Below are 13,890 nucleotides of genomic sequence, written 5' to 3'. Positions count from 1 at the left end.
TTCACTTCATGTGGAGGAGCAGAGACGCGAACCCAGTTCACCAGATTACGAGTCTACCGCTCTTAACTACTACACCACACTGGCTCTCCAAGAGAAGGTAGATGCAAAGGCAGATAGATGCAGAGGAACTGCTGATCGCATTTGATGCTCCTGATATCAGCCTGATGGAATTGCTTGGTGGAAGCCAGAAAGGAGAATCAACATGAGGCGTGAAGGCCGCTCCCTGCAAGGCCCTTTCCACCAAGGGGGCGAGACCCACTATCACCAGACCTACAAAAGAGGCAAGACTGATCCAATTTAAGAAACTACCCCTTTTGCCACACGTACCAGCAACTCTCACACCAACTCACACCCACTCCCAAACTCCACTATCAACCACTCCAAACCGAATTCTGCCAACTGTCTCCAGCATCATTCAAACAGCCCTTTCAAATTCTCATCCAATCATCACTCACTACCAACATTCCAAGCTCCCTCCCTCCCCCGCATTTACCTTAATTCCTCTATTATAGTTACCTATACATAATTGCCCTCTGATTTGCCTACAGTATGCACATAAACAGCAGAACAGTACAGTCCACTTCAGATTCTGTGTCCCAAAATGGCAGCAGGTAGAGAACTGTGAAATTCTATAGGTAAGGCAAAAGGCATAAGCCCCCTTTACCGTGCTGGTCCCATTCGTGGCAGTAATGGCTTGAAGGAGGCTGGTGCCACGTAGGCTTTTAGGAAGAGCTGTGGCTCAGCAGTGCAGCCTCTGTTTGGTGTGCAGAAAACCCCAGCTTCAGTCCTTAGCATCTCCATGGAGAACAAGAAAAGACTCCTTGTCTGAAACCCTGGAGAGGCTCACCCAGTCAGCATGGTCAGTCCTGAACTAGATGAACCAGTGTTCTGGCTTGGTATAAGACAACTTCCTATGGTCTGGAAGAATTTCAGCATTGCTTCTGATAATGCCCATTTCTTGTGCCAAATGACCTGTAGAATTTGATAACTGGAGAAACTTGAGGGGAAACTGGCACAAACACAAAAATGGCGGCATGAGGGGGGTTAATCAGCATTTCACTTTCTTCCACCTCCACTTTCTCCCTCGCCGCATGCCCATACCAAATAGCTGAAGACAGTATTTCAGAAACAATCTCTCTGCCCACTGTAGTGCTGGGACCCTCAGAACAGCTGAGGAGATCACCCCTTTTTAGAGAAAGAAAAGGCATGTGTCAAGCTGCCTCGCCCACAGAGCCTTCGGGCAAAACACATCATTCTTTTGGCGCTGTCAGGGACTGAATAAATCACAGATAACTGGGTTAAAATGTCAGCACCCAATGGGATTGAAATAAATCTGCTACCTTTCTGCATTCAAGGGAGATGCTAAACGGCAGTGCCACCAGCGCCTCATCCATTCGGCAGGGCAAATTAAATATCTTAACGAGCATGAATATATATACATTTTATTCCCTTGCAATAAGTCTATGCTGGATCTCAAGGTGGCCGAGGTTAAAGACGTGTGAATGTGAATGATGGCGTTAAAAGGTTTTCAGACTCTGTTTATTAATAGCTCTCACCCTTTCACCCCAGCGGCATCCATCACAGCTTGGTTAAAATACCATCTCCCTTCATCAATCACTGGGATTCTTCCCTGCCCAGATGAAGATGGAGGGATGAGGGAACAGAATATCTACCAACTATTTGTACAGTTGCAAGGGCGCTTTGTAACCATAATACCAAAACAGAATCTTGTAGGATCAAGATGGGGTGTTTGGGGTATTTTTTTGTGGGATGTATTATTACTAGAGCAGTCAAGTACAGCATTTTCTGGTTGCCTAGAATGGACACACAGGGGAATGTGGCTCCAGACAGAGAGGACTTCCTGTCATACCTGCTCTGGAGCTTCCTCCCCCTGTGTGTGACCAGGTAGATGGGCATGACCCCAGCTGACCATATAAAAGGGCTGGCCTCGGAACTCTTACTCTCTTACTCTTTCTCTTGGACTCTCCTGGCTCTTAGCCAGCACATGGCTCAACCTTCACATAGGATGGAGCCCACAAGCAGAAAGTCTGAGATGTAACTCAGACTTCTTTTGACTGTAGCCACAGGATAAAGCCTGCCTTCAGATTACTGCTGTGAACTGAATGTGAGTAAAACTTTATTCTTACTTTTAAAGAAGACTGTGTTGTGTTATTATTATTTTAAGAGGGAAATAAAGGGGAAACTTACCAGGAACAATACAGACTGGACAAGCCAGACAGGACTGCTTAATTAAAGGATTCTAATAATTCATCTATTTGCTTCCAATAAGTTGCAAAGGGAATGTGCCCTGGTGTTTACTCACTAGCATGAGTGAGGAGGGATAATATCAAAACAGTATATCCTCTCCTACTTTCCTTAACATTCCCACATTATTATTGCTGTATTAAATCTCCTGACAGGGAGAAGACATCACTGGGTGGCTTTTAGATGTCCCAAAGGTCTTCATGAAGCCGTTGATCATCAAGGACAACCTTCCCTCCCACAAAATGTAAACTTCTTGAAGGAACTGATAGCTTTTTCTTTTTGTCTTCTGTTTTAATTTAGCTTGTCTCTCTGTAAACTGTTTGACGTTGGTAATGAAAAATGGAAATGGCAAATGGCCTCAAACTATCAGGAGTATATCCACTAAATGCAGCTGTAAGAAACAGACTTAACTGCCACTTACTTTGATGTTCTGCACTGTTCTCATTCCTGGATATGTAGGGATAAATATGTTACTGTCATTTTTAGCTTGTATTAAGTAACATTTCCCACCCTTCATCCAAAAGATCTGAATTTACTCTAGGAAGATTTCCCCCCCCCCCAAAAAAAAGGTAAGTTTGCCATGAGAGAAAGAGGAAGATCACAAACAGCAGAATGCATGAATAACATTACTTGGCAAAGGCATGATTTAGAAATGGTTGTGACTAAATTGTGGGGGTTAACAGTAAGTGTGCAAGAGCTTTGAGAAACAAATCACCTGTTAATCACAGACATTCCATGGCAGACAAATGAGTGTGGAAATGATTCCCTGAAGACAGAAAAACCCACCTGACATTCTGCCTTCCAACATTTTACAGATAAAAATAAAGATCTTGTAACCTTTATTCTGTTTTCAAGGACTTTGCAAGCACCATCCAACCAACTATGGCACACTGTGGAAGGATTCACCACCTGCTACACCGACTTCTTTAAGGTGGCTGTGGCGTTTGCCCATTCTTTTGAAAATGTCTGTACAGTGGGAGAGAAAGAGTTAATCGGTAGACCAATAGAAAAGCCAGAGGCGGAGCCTACCTGTTTATAAAAGGGCGTAGCCCAAGGTTGGTTTTAGTTAGTTGGTTGGTTGGGAAAGGCAGTTGGGAATGCTGTTGGCAGACAGTTGAAAATAGAGAGACAGTTAGCGCAGTTGATTCTTGTGTGAGGGGAGGTAGAAGAGTTAGAGACAGGATAAAATAAGACTAAAAAGGTAAAGAGTAACAACGTTTTGAATGCAGTTAAAGTTTATTTGTGTTTGCAATAAACTACACTCTTCTTTGTTAACTTAAGAATCTGACTGAGACTAAGTGATTTACCTGGTTGGTGGCAGTGGCAGGACCTGGTTGGTGGCAGGACCTGGTTGGTGGCAGTGGATTAGTGGTGTATGGGTCAATAGCCCGTGAGATGACTGGGGGCTCCGTACGAACACCACAGGGGCCATGGCTCAATGATAGAGCATTTGACTTGAAGGCATGCAGAGAGTTAAAGAAAAGGATTGGGTGCCCAATGATGGAAGCATTGCACTGTCCAAAACTCTGAAGATCTGCTGCCAGTCAGAGCAGACAGCCCTAGGCTTGATGGACAAATGGTGAGACCTAGTTCATACAGTAAGACAGTTTCTTATATCCGTTTACACCATAGTCACTTGTCGTTGTCCACCACTGATTTAAAGAGGCTGGTTGTTCTTTGGAGAAATATGCACCATAAAAGCATAACTGACCTTCAACAGGTTATAAACAATTTAAAAACTTGTTTCTGTGGCTACAGTATGTGAAATGACAAGGTGTGCATGTGTGAATGCCAAAGCTGAGATCCACTCATGTCCCACTCAGAGACGAGAGAGGGGGGGAGGGAGGGAGGGAGGGACCATGAGGAATGACAATATCAGGTCACTCTGCTATGCCTTTCCCTTGGAAGGCCAGATGATAGAGATCTTCATGGATTACCAACAACTAATAACAATTCTATTCTCCCAGCCTCTTGGAGCAAAAATATTAACCCTTATTTGGTTGTGTTATTCTCATGATGTTGCACTATTGCTTGTTTTTCTTTTTTATTAATTAAGCTGGCCAATATATTAATGCATTTTCTGCATTGTTTGAAGCCTCCCCGGGATCCCGCTGATGTAGCAAAGGACAGTCTACAAATTGGAGAATTGAATAAATAAAATAAATGAGCACTGGGCAGAATATTCTCTCCTCTTCTTTTGTAGGACTATTTGCCCCCAATGAGAGTAAAATATTTGGTTAATTTGGAGCGGGGGGGGGGGGATGCAAAAAGATAAGTCCTTTCATGAAGGGCATCCTGCCTTCACGTATTTTTGTTTTTGTTTTTTAGATTTTAAAACATTTGATGCAATTTCTCTTATTTCTCAGTTCAACTAGATTCCAATCAAAAGAAGAAGAGTAGTTTGGATTTGATATCCCGCTTTATCACTACCCTAAGGAATCTCAAAACGGCTAACAATCTCCTTTCCCTTCTCCATCCCCTTTTACTCTATTTAGTTAAAATACTATTTGCACCTGCATTTAATATCAGGAAGGCAATTCCTCTCTTCACGGCACTCTGATTTTATTCCATTTTTTAACAACTTCCCATAGAAGTATCTCATCCTTGTGTTCCCAGTTCAGCTATATTTTACAAGTATCAGATTTAACAATCATGATTCATCTTGGGAGAATCAGTGAGATTTCTTGCTGCCTTAGAATCAGACACCTTGGTGTCTTCAGACCCCCCAAAGTAGTCACTTTGCCCTGTCTCATTCACCCCCCTCCCCGGTGTTGCACATTGTAGATCAATAATACTGAATGATGGGGCAGTTCCAACTGACCCTCATTATATGGGGTATCACCAGGACCACAATACTTCAAGGACTGGTTCTCCTCATATGAAGTGACCAGGAACCTGCAATCATCATCTGAGGCCCTTCTTTGTGTGCCTCCTCCAGAGGTCTAGAGGGTGGCAACATGAGAATGGGCCTTTTCTGCAGTTGCTCCCCATTTTTGGAATGCTCTCCTCAAGGAAGCTTGCCTGGCACCTTTCTTACATATCTTTAGGTGCCAGGCTATGTGTTTGTGGGAGGTGAGTTATTTGAACATTTTTATGATGTATTTTGTGTTCTTGTTTTGCATTTTTGTGTTGTGAATCACTCTGAGATCTTTGCAGTGCTTTTTTTTTAAAAAAAATGTTTAGGCTTACTCTCATTTTGGCTCAAGAAAATCACCATTTTATACTTCAAATCAGGAAAAATAAATACAGTAAATGGACAAAAGGATGAAGAACATGCATTATACCAGGAAAGGAAATGAAGCCGCCATCGGAGGTGGTAATAACGAAACTGACCAATCACCATGCTAGATTCCAACTCCTACCCTTCACATATTAAATGTTCACTTTCGTCTGAGACTCAGGAAACACCATGACAGGAAATGAGGCTGCCACTGGGGTTAGCAACGGTACTGACAATTCACCATGCTAGAGAAGAAACTTTTTTTAAAAAATAGTTTCTTCTCCCGTTAGATTCACAAAATGTTTATGGGTATGCATACCCCTGTGTACCCCCAGAAAAAAAATACTGGATCTTTGGATAAAGGGCAGTATACAAATTTAGTAAATAAACAAACCAAGAACAACAATACAGGGGGCAACCATTTGAAGTGTGTCCAATTGATGCACAATTGCCAATACGTGGGTCCTTTTGGACCCAGAAGAGAGCAGAATGGAATGGGGCAGGGCAGGGTGCCCTTAGGCGCACTCTGGTGATGTGCTTGGGGGCCAGGAAGAGAACCTCAGCGCAAAATGGTCACCGCCTATATTAATAATCAGAATGAGAAGAACATGCCATGACAGCAGGCAGTCATTCCAATTCATAGTACACCATTTATCTGTTTACTGGAGAGCACACAACCCCATGCAAACAGGAGGAACCTTCTTTAGCACAACATAATTAGAAGCTTTCCAACCACACATGCAATTACATGCTCTATGGTTCCCTTTATTAAAGGTTTCCTTTGTCTGGATATATGCCAAATTAGTTGCATGTGTGAATGTTTTCGCTGCACCGTAACCCTCAGCTATTTCGTACAGCGGGAACGCTGCATTGCATTAACCTCACAATTAACCCTTATTATTTGCAGGTGGATCAGCATTTCTCTCTGACCAAGGACACTCCAGCCAGAGGCCTCCACTGCAGCTCGAAGAGGAAGATACGCCACATCTGCTTTTCGTTTGCAGTGCGGCTGTCTTAGGAGGGTTGTATAATGGAGGGGGACTGTGGAGTGAACATCAGCGGAGCGGTCGAAAGCTTTAGGAGCATCAACATGAAATCTCCTGCCAAATCTCTCTAACTGGAACAGGATTGGTAACAGTTTTCAGGCCAAGATGCAGACCTCATTTATGAACATTGTGGGATGGCGGCCGGGGCACAGAGGGGGGTGGGTGGGCGGGATCTGCAAATGCCTCGGTCCAAATCTATGCAAGAGGTTAGAATAATACAAGACACAAATATTCCAGAATGTCTCATCGCAATTAAGCTTTGCTATCCGAAAAGAAGCTGTCCATTTCACATTCTTTTACATGATAGGAAAAACAGACTTCAGGCTTCAAGATAAACATACTTAAGAGTACTGGAAAGGAAAAAGAGTGTGAAGCTTATTAAAGCAAAGCAAAAGGGAAAAAAAGTGACATAATGTTATTAGTAGTAGTAAAAGGGAAATGGTCATCTGGAAGCTATTTTAACAGCTCTATTTATTTAGGTCCAAGGTAATAAAAAGGTTGTCAGAAATGGCTTCCTTGCAACAAGCCAAACAGAATTTTCTCTAAATAAAATAATAAAATAATAGGATAAAACTTCAATTGTATATCTAAACTGTCTGCAGCAAGGCTTCCAAATTCTTTATCTCAGAGTAGTAGTTACTCTTTCAGAGCTCCCTTCACCCATACCCTCCAACATATGTCAGATGAAACTCAGTATGCTTGTTTTGTGTTCTTATATGTAAAAACAACTTACTGTGGTGCAGTTGACAGCAAGCAATGGTAACAATAGTCTCTTGTGTCCAGAAACATTAGCTTAAAAATGGAGTCCCCCTCACCCCATTGTGCAGTTTTACTTTTAGCTGTCTTTCAGCTGGGAATGGAGGAGAAATCCACTCTGGATTGCATTTCCATACAAACCAACTAATTTCGATGTCCCAAAACAATACATGAACCAAAACACAGCTATCCTTTGAGATTTGCACTCCTCTGAGTTTTGTTATGCAGTCTGCCAACCAAAACCAAATATGTACGAAAATAAGTATTAAGGGGGTGTGTTTACAAAAGGTCCGTATAGTTAAAGCTATGGTTTTCCCAGTAGTGATGTATGGAAGTGAGAGCTGGACCATAAAGAAGGCTGATCGCCGAAGAATTGATGCTTTTGAATTCTGGTGCTGGAGGAGACTCTTGAGAGTCCCATGGACTGCAAGAAGATCAAACCTATCCATTCTTAAGGAAATCAGCCCTGAGTGCTCACTGGAAGGACAGATCCTGAAGCTGAGACTCCAATACTTTGGCCACCTCATGAGAAGAGAAGGCTCCCTGGAAAAGACCCTGATGTTGGGAAAGATGGAAGGCACAAGGAGAAGGGAACGACGGAGGACGAGATGGTTGGATAGTGTTCTCGAAGCTACCAGCATGAGTTTGACTAAACTGCAGGAGATAGTGGAAGACAGAAGTGCCTGGCATGCTCTGGTCCATGGGGTCACAAAGAGTCGGACACGACTAAACGACTAAACAACAGCAATTTAAAAATGAATATATTTAGTGAAATACAATAATGTATTGTACTAGAGGAATATTTTGTACATATGTGAATATCAGGCAAAATTGCATATTCAAAGATGTATACCAGGGGGGGGGGGCACTTCACAAGCTGATGCAGAAATATGGCAAATTGAATTTAAGACTGTAAAATTAGAAAACACAATTGATAGATTAATCCATCCCCAAATGTATGTCGCACCTTTCTCCTTGCCTGGTGAGTATATGGGTGTAGACTTGTGCTAAGCCTATTGAAGGAAAGAGACGTTGGGAGCCCTAAACAACTGTAGCTGGTGGATCAAAGAAGCAGGACAAAAAAACATTCTCAGCTGCAGCTGCTACCTGGAAAACTAGGGTCAAGTCCAGGAAGGGGAAGACCCGGTGCAGAAAAGCTCAGGTTCAATGCCCAGCATCTCCATGTGGGAATTGGAATGTCTGTTGCCCAAAACCCTGGAGAGTCACTGCCAGGCAGTACAGACAACAGATGTGAAAACTGTGGCCCTCCAGATGCTGTTGAATCCTAACTCCCACCAGCCTCCACTATTTGCCATGTCCAACATGTGAAGAGCCACAGGCTCCCCATCCTTTGTGTATCTAGATGGTCCAATGATCTGTGGCTGTGGTTTTCAACCAGTGTGCCATGGCAACCAGGGGTGCCTTGAATGATGGTCAGGGGTGCCACGGGCAACACTGGCCCCATCCCTCTTTCCTTCCTTCCCTTCCTTCCTCTGATGCCCTCTCATGTCTTGGCCTCCCAAAGGCTTGTACAGCTGTTTGCTGCAGCAGCCCTGTCTACAAGCTCCCCAGGCAAATGGTGCCTCTGGGGCTTCCCAGGGGCTTCCCAGGTCCCTGTGGGGCAGTGTGAGGAAGCACCTATCTTTGGCGCAGTGGGAGGGGAAGCTCAGAGACCAGGGGTGGCAGCAGAGGCTGCCTAGAAGACTCCCAAGGAGAGGGGAGAAGACAGGAGGCTGAGGGAACACTCCACAAGGGAGGGTGTTCGAAAAATGGTGAGAGGCTGCCAACTCTGCTGTGACATAACTCGGCTCCTGAGCCGCACAGGGGTGCCGCAGAAAGAATGCAGTTGGTCAAGGGACTCAAAAAGGTTGAAAACCTCTGGTCTGTGGTATAAGGCAGCTTCAAATGTTCCTATCTCTTTTCCCAGGTGTATTTCATATCCTCGAACATTTCTCCAATAAAAATAGGGATGTCCTATTCCACCACCACCACCACCACCATCATCATCATACAGTGGTACCTCGGGTTAAGAACTTAATTTGTTCTGGAGGTCCGTTCTTAACCTGAAACTGTTCTTAACCTGAAGCACCACTTTAGCTAATGGGGCCTCCCGCTGCCACCACGCCGCCGAAGCACAATTTCTGTTCTCATCCTGAAGCAAAGTTCTTAACCCGAGGTACTATTTCTGGGTTAGTGGAGTCTGTAACCCGAAACGTCTGTAACCTGAAGCGTATGTAACCCGAGGTACCACTGTAATAATAATAATATCTGGAATCTTCTAAAGGTTGTATACAGTTACTTATCTCCTTGGCTTAGGAGTCACATAATGCCATAACCTCTAACATTTCTCCAGTTGGATGGTGCCTTGTACACTTCCTTCTGGCAACTCCTGCAGCCAAGCTGGTGCCCAACACATTGCTCTACTTTCCTTTGGGCCACATCAGCAAAGCAGTCTTGTCATCTGGGCAGCCCAGAACCCCTTCAACTTTAGCCCTGTGAGGTAGGCAGGGGCCATTTCAGTGACTGATCTGAAGATGCCTAGGGAGCCCCATGGCTATGCAAGATTCAGAAACATCTCTCCTTCGCCCAAGCCCTATGCTGTATTCGTCCTAAGGAAAAGAGGGCTTAGGACGCGGGTGGTGCTGTGGGTTAAACCACAGAGCCTAGGACTTGCCGATCAGAAGGTCGGCGGTTCGAATCCCCATGACAGGGTGAGCTCCCGTTGCTCGGTCCCTGCTCCTGCCAACCTAGCAGTTCGAAAGCACGTCAAGTGCAAGTAGATAAATAGGTACCGCTCCGGTGGGAAGGTAAACGGCATTTCCGTGCGCTGCTCTGGTTCGCCAGAAGTGGCTTAGTCATGCTGGCCACATGACCCGAAAGCTGTACGCCGGCTCCCTCAGCCTATAAAGCGAGATGAGCGCCGCAACCCCAAAGTCAGTCACGACTGGACCTAATGGTCAGGGGTCCCTTTACTTTTTAAGAAAAAGAGGGACATTCTGGGATCAAATCAGAAACTGGGACAGCTTCTGTAAATCCAGAGCTATCCCTGGAAAACAGGGAGACTTAGAGGGTCTGGTATTTGTTTTACCTCTTCTTGATGATTTCCCAGCATTGAAAAGATTTTCTCTCTCTCTCTCTCTTTCTGGTTCCAGCAGGGTTTTCAAGTGTTCAGTTAAAATTTCCTAGTTCCCCCCATTCGTTAATTTTATATGTGCTTATATGTGATTGTCATATTTTTTTACTGTTTCAGCTTCTTTTAAAAAAAGAAAAAACAAAAAACAATTCTAGCAACCCTGAGAGTTTCAAATGGAAATGGAAAGGCAGCATACAATTCCTTGGGTCAATCAATCAATGTCTTTGGGGACACCTACAGTATATTTATACATGAATATCTGTGTTCAATAGACACTAGAGGGCACTCGTAATACCTATTGTATGTGATAAATGGATGAGATTCAGCCTGGCCTTCTGCAATAATAGAATATTACCTGGCAAGTCAACTCTCTTTATTTTATTCTAATTCTTTAAAAAATAAAAAAGTTGAAATTCCTTATTATAGTTTTAATGCTAATGATGAAAAGTCTGGCGTATATTGCTTACAGTGGCAATGTAATTTAAATAAAACATATACCGTATGCATGGGGATATTTGATACATTCAATTCAGTTTGCATTTCAGGGCACATTTATCAAATGCACACTTTCCAAACAATTCATGAACTGAAAAACAGCCATCCTGAAAAGATACACACTTCCAAAATTTGTAATGCAGTTCTCCAACTAAACCAATGTTTACAAAAATGCATTCTGTTAGGGCATATTGCATGCAAAACATGTACATTAGTTAAATCTGCATTCAAAAATGTGTTTATTAGGAGAAACTTTCACTAAAATGCAATTTATTTTCACAAGGTTAAAAAAAAAATTACTTATTGGTGGAACAATGTGGGGAATTGAATTTAAGATTAGAAAAATGACAAAATGAGAGAACCAAAATTAACAAATCCTTCCAACCCTACACTGTGTCTTTGCTAAATGGCATGCCTAGTTTTTTCACTAGTATGATTTTCCCAGCCTTGTAGTTGATTAGTTTACTTATAATGGAGGCAATCCACCAGGAAGTTTTCCTATGAAGGTTCACTTAAACAAGTGGAAAGTGTAACATTTAGGGAGGAAAAAATATCGATTGACTGCATTTATATTCCAAGGAGCTCAAGAGGGAGCACATGGTTCTCTCCCTCCTCAATCTTCGTGGTGACTATGTGAGGGAGGTTGGTCTGTGAGGAAGTGACTGGCTCAAGGTCACCCAGTTAGCTTCATGGTCAAATGGGAATTTAAACCCCAGAGCCCTAGGTCCTAATCTGACACTCTAAACACAACATCACATTTTGATAATTTGTCAGGGGGACTGCTTTGGGGGTACAATCCTGTGCAGAGGATCTAATGGCTGAGAGGTTAAGCAGTCTCTCCCAAGCTTGGGTCCCTGGATGTTGCAGAACTGCAACTCCCATCATCTTGGTCATCATTGGTCAATCTGGCTGAAGTGGTGGGAGCTGAAGTCCAATAACATCTGGAAACACACAACTGGGGGGGGCTGGGTTGTAGGATTTGGTGGAAGTCCTGTTACGCCAGCAGAACACAAGGCACACCGCCGCAGCAATATATGCACCACCAGCAGAACACACTAAATAATGCCAGCACAACACTAGCAATAATACAGCAATAGCAGCAAACAAGAACCAGCAACTGAAACTAGGAGCTCAGATATGTCACAACCTGCTTGAGCATGAAGTATAGTTTATGGCCTGGCATTTCAGTCATTGCCACTACCAAAGTGTGGTGACTAAGACTGTATTACAGGGCAATTTATGCTCTTCCAGTCTATGTTTACCAAAGCACAGACCTCTTTTAAATCACTGGAGCACAGATTTGCAGGATAAACCAAGACAGCATATAACAGGTGGCCAAGAGCAGTTGTGGGGCAGGAGGCATCATTTGTGAAGCAACCCTTTCTCTAAGCACGAGGTTTGTTGCATGCATCTCCTCAGATTCATCTACAAAAAGTTAGAAGGCATGACTAGCTGCCTTTTAATTTCTGGGCCCAAATTCAAGGTACTTACATTAGAGTTGAAAGCCCTAGACAACTTAGGTCCCAAATATCTGAAAGGTCCACTCCTTCCCTACAAAACCTCTCAGTTGTCAAGATCAACAGAGGAGGCCCTGCTGGTAGTTCTACCACAAGTTCAGTGGTGGTGGCCAGGGAAAGGGCATTCTCTGTGACAGCCCCATAGATGTGGAATTCCCTCACCACAGGGGTGCATCTGGCCCCTTCCTAATATAACTCTCACTCACCAATCAACTGACACTCTCTGTCTCTTACCAAACTCCCTTTCAAACTCTTATCCAATCATTATTCATTTCCAGCCTTCCAAGCACATACACTCTCCTAACAAAAAAACAACAACCATTACTTCACATATTATACTTACCTACACATCTACCACATTTTGCACCTCAGTTACCTTATTATTACATATGCGCACAATATTATTTACATAAACACCTGATCACCACAGCGGCCACCCAACAGAAGTATGGTATCCATTTGGGCATCCATTTTGCCTGAAACTTCAAATTTGAACAATTATTGTAATGCAGATGAGACCTCTGTGGAGGTTGGTCAGTGTGGGATCCTGCAACAGCATCCTGCAGACCTCAAGTCAATATGAAGTCAAGCATTATGCAAGCAAGCCACCTAGAAAAAGAGAAATTAATGCCCGACTATTCATCTGAGGCTAGAGGTCAGGACAGACCCAAAACATTTTGCTGCCTGAGGCTAAGGACAAGATGGCATCTCTCTCCTATTCACATATAGAGAAGTGGACTGGACTGGCAGTTGAATCTCACTTCTACTCTGGTGGTAGATAGCATTCTGCAACACTGTTGAGGCAACAGGCCAGATTCAGGTCCCAGGGCAGGCTGTGTGGCAACAGCAGGGAATGAGACAAGTGTTTAGGGCTGCTATCTTCCAGCACCTGCCGCCTGAGGCTGATTGAGGCACTCTGCCTAATGGTAGGGCCAGTTTTGCTAGAAGTTCAGATGTCTCAAATAAGAACAAGAACCCACAGCTTGCTCATGTCTCCAGTTTCCCGGGCCCCTCACTGCACTGTAAGCTCCCAGCTGATAAGACATAGGATCAGATGGAGTCCACCTTAGTGATATCAGTGTGTGAGGTTTCAGCCCAAGGTGCTTGATATTGCTAACTCACAGCTGGTGTTATCACACCCTCCAAGTTTCCAGATTTTCCAGGGACAGTTCTGGAATTAGAAAAGCCACCCCAGCTTCTGATTTGATCTCAGGATGTCCCTATTTCCTCTGCCAGTGCTGCCACCACCAAGCTTGGGGTGAATGAGCCAATGAGCTGGCACTCGTATGAGCAACAGCAGCTGCAGCTACTGCAGCTGTGAGGGAGCATACTGTTGCCTCTCCATAGACCCTCCATGGCTGCCATTGCTTGGCCCCCTCCCTTGAGCAGTTCATAGCAGCTGCTGGAGAGCAGAAGAGGAGGTCGACAGACTGATACAACTGAGGCCCAGCCCTGTGA

The 13,890-nt window shown here is 44.0% G+C and overlaps 1 long non-coding RNA gene across 3 annotated transcripts; it reads left to right on the top strand.

Moving 5' to 3' along the window:
* The first annotated feature begins 517 nt into the window (after positions 1-517).
* LOC310746435 lies at positions 518-6,675 on the top strand. Of its 3 annotated transcripts, XR_014540712.1 has the most exons (6): positions 518-635; positions 1,999-2,125; positions 2,421-2,509; positions 3,121-3,196; positions 4,469-5,337; positions 6,393-6,675. It is a non-coding gene; the product is annotated as an uncharacterized lncRNA (long non-coding RNA). The 3 variants fall into 3 exon arrangements; XR_014540713.1 differs by lacking the exons at positions 4,469-5,337; positions 6,393-6,675 and adding an exon at positions 3,547-3,573; XR_014540714.1 differs by lacking the exons at positions 4,469-5,337; positions 6,393-6,675 and having other exon boundaries at positions 3,121-3,245.
* The last annotated feature ends 7,215 nt before the right edge of the window (positions 6,676-13,890 follow it).

This window comes from Podarcis filfolensis (genome assembly GCF_964270895.1).
Source record: "Podarcis filfolensis genome assembly, chromosome: 12".
Taxonomy (NCBI): Eukaryota; Metazoa; Chordata; class Lepidosauria; order Squamata; family Lacertidae; genus Podarcis; species Podarcis filfolensis.
Note: the sequence above shows the minus strand (reverse complement) of the source record. Positions and strands in the feature narration are given on the sequence as shown.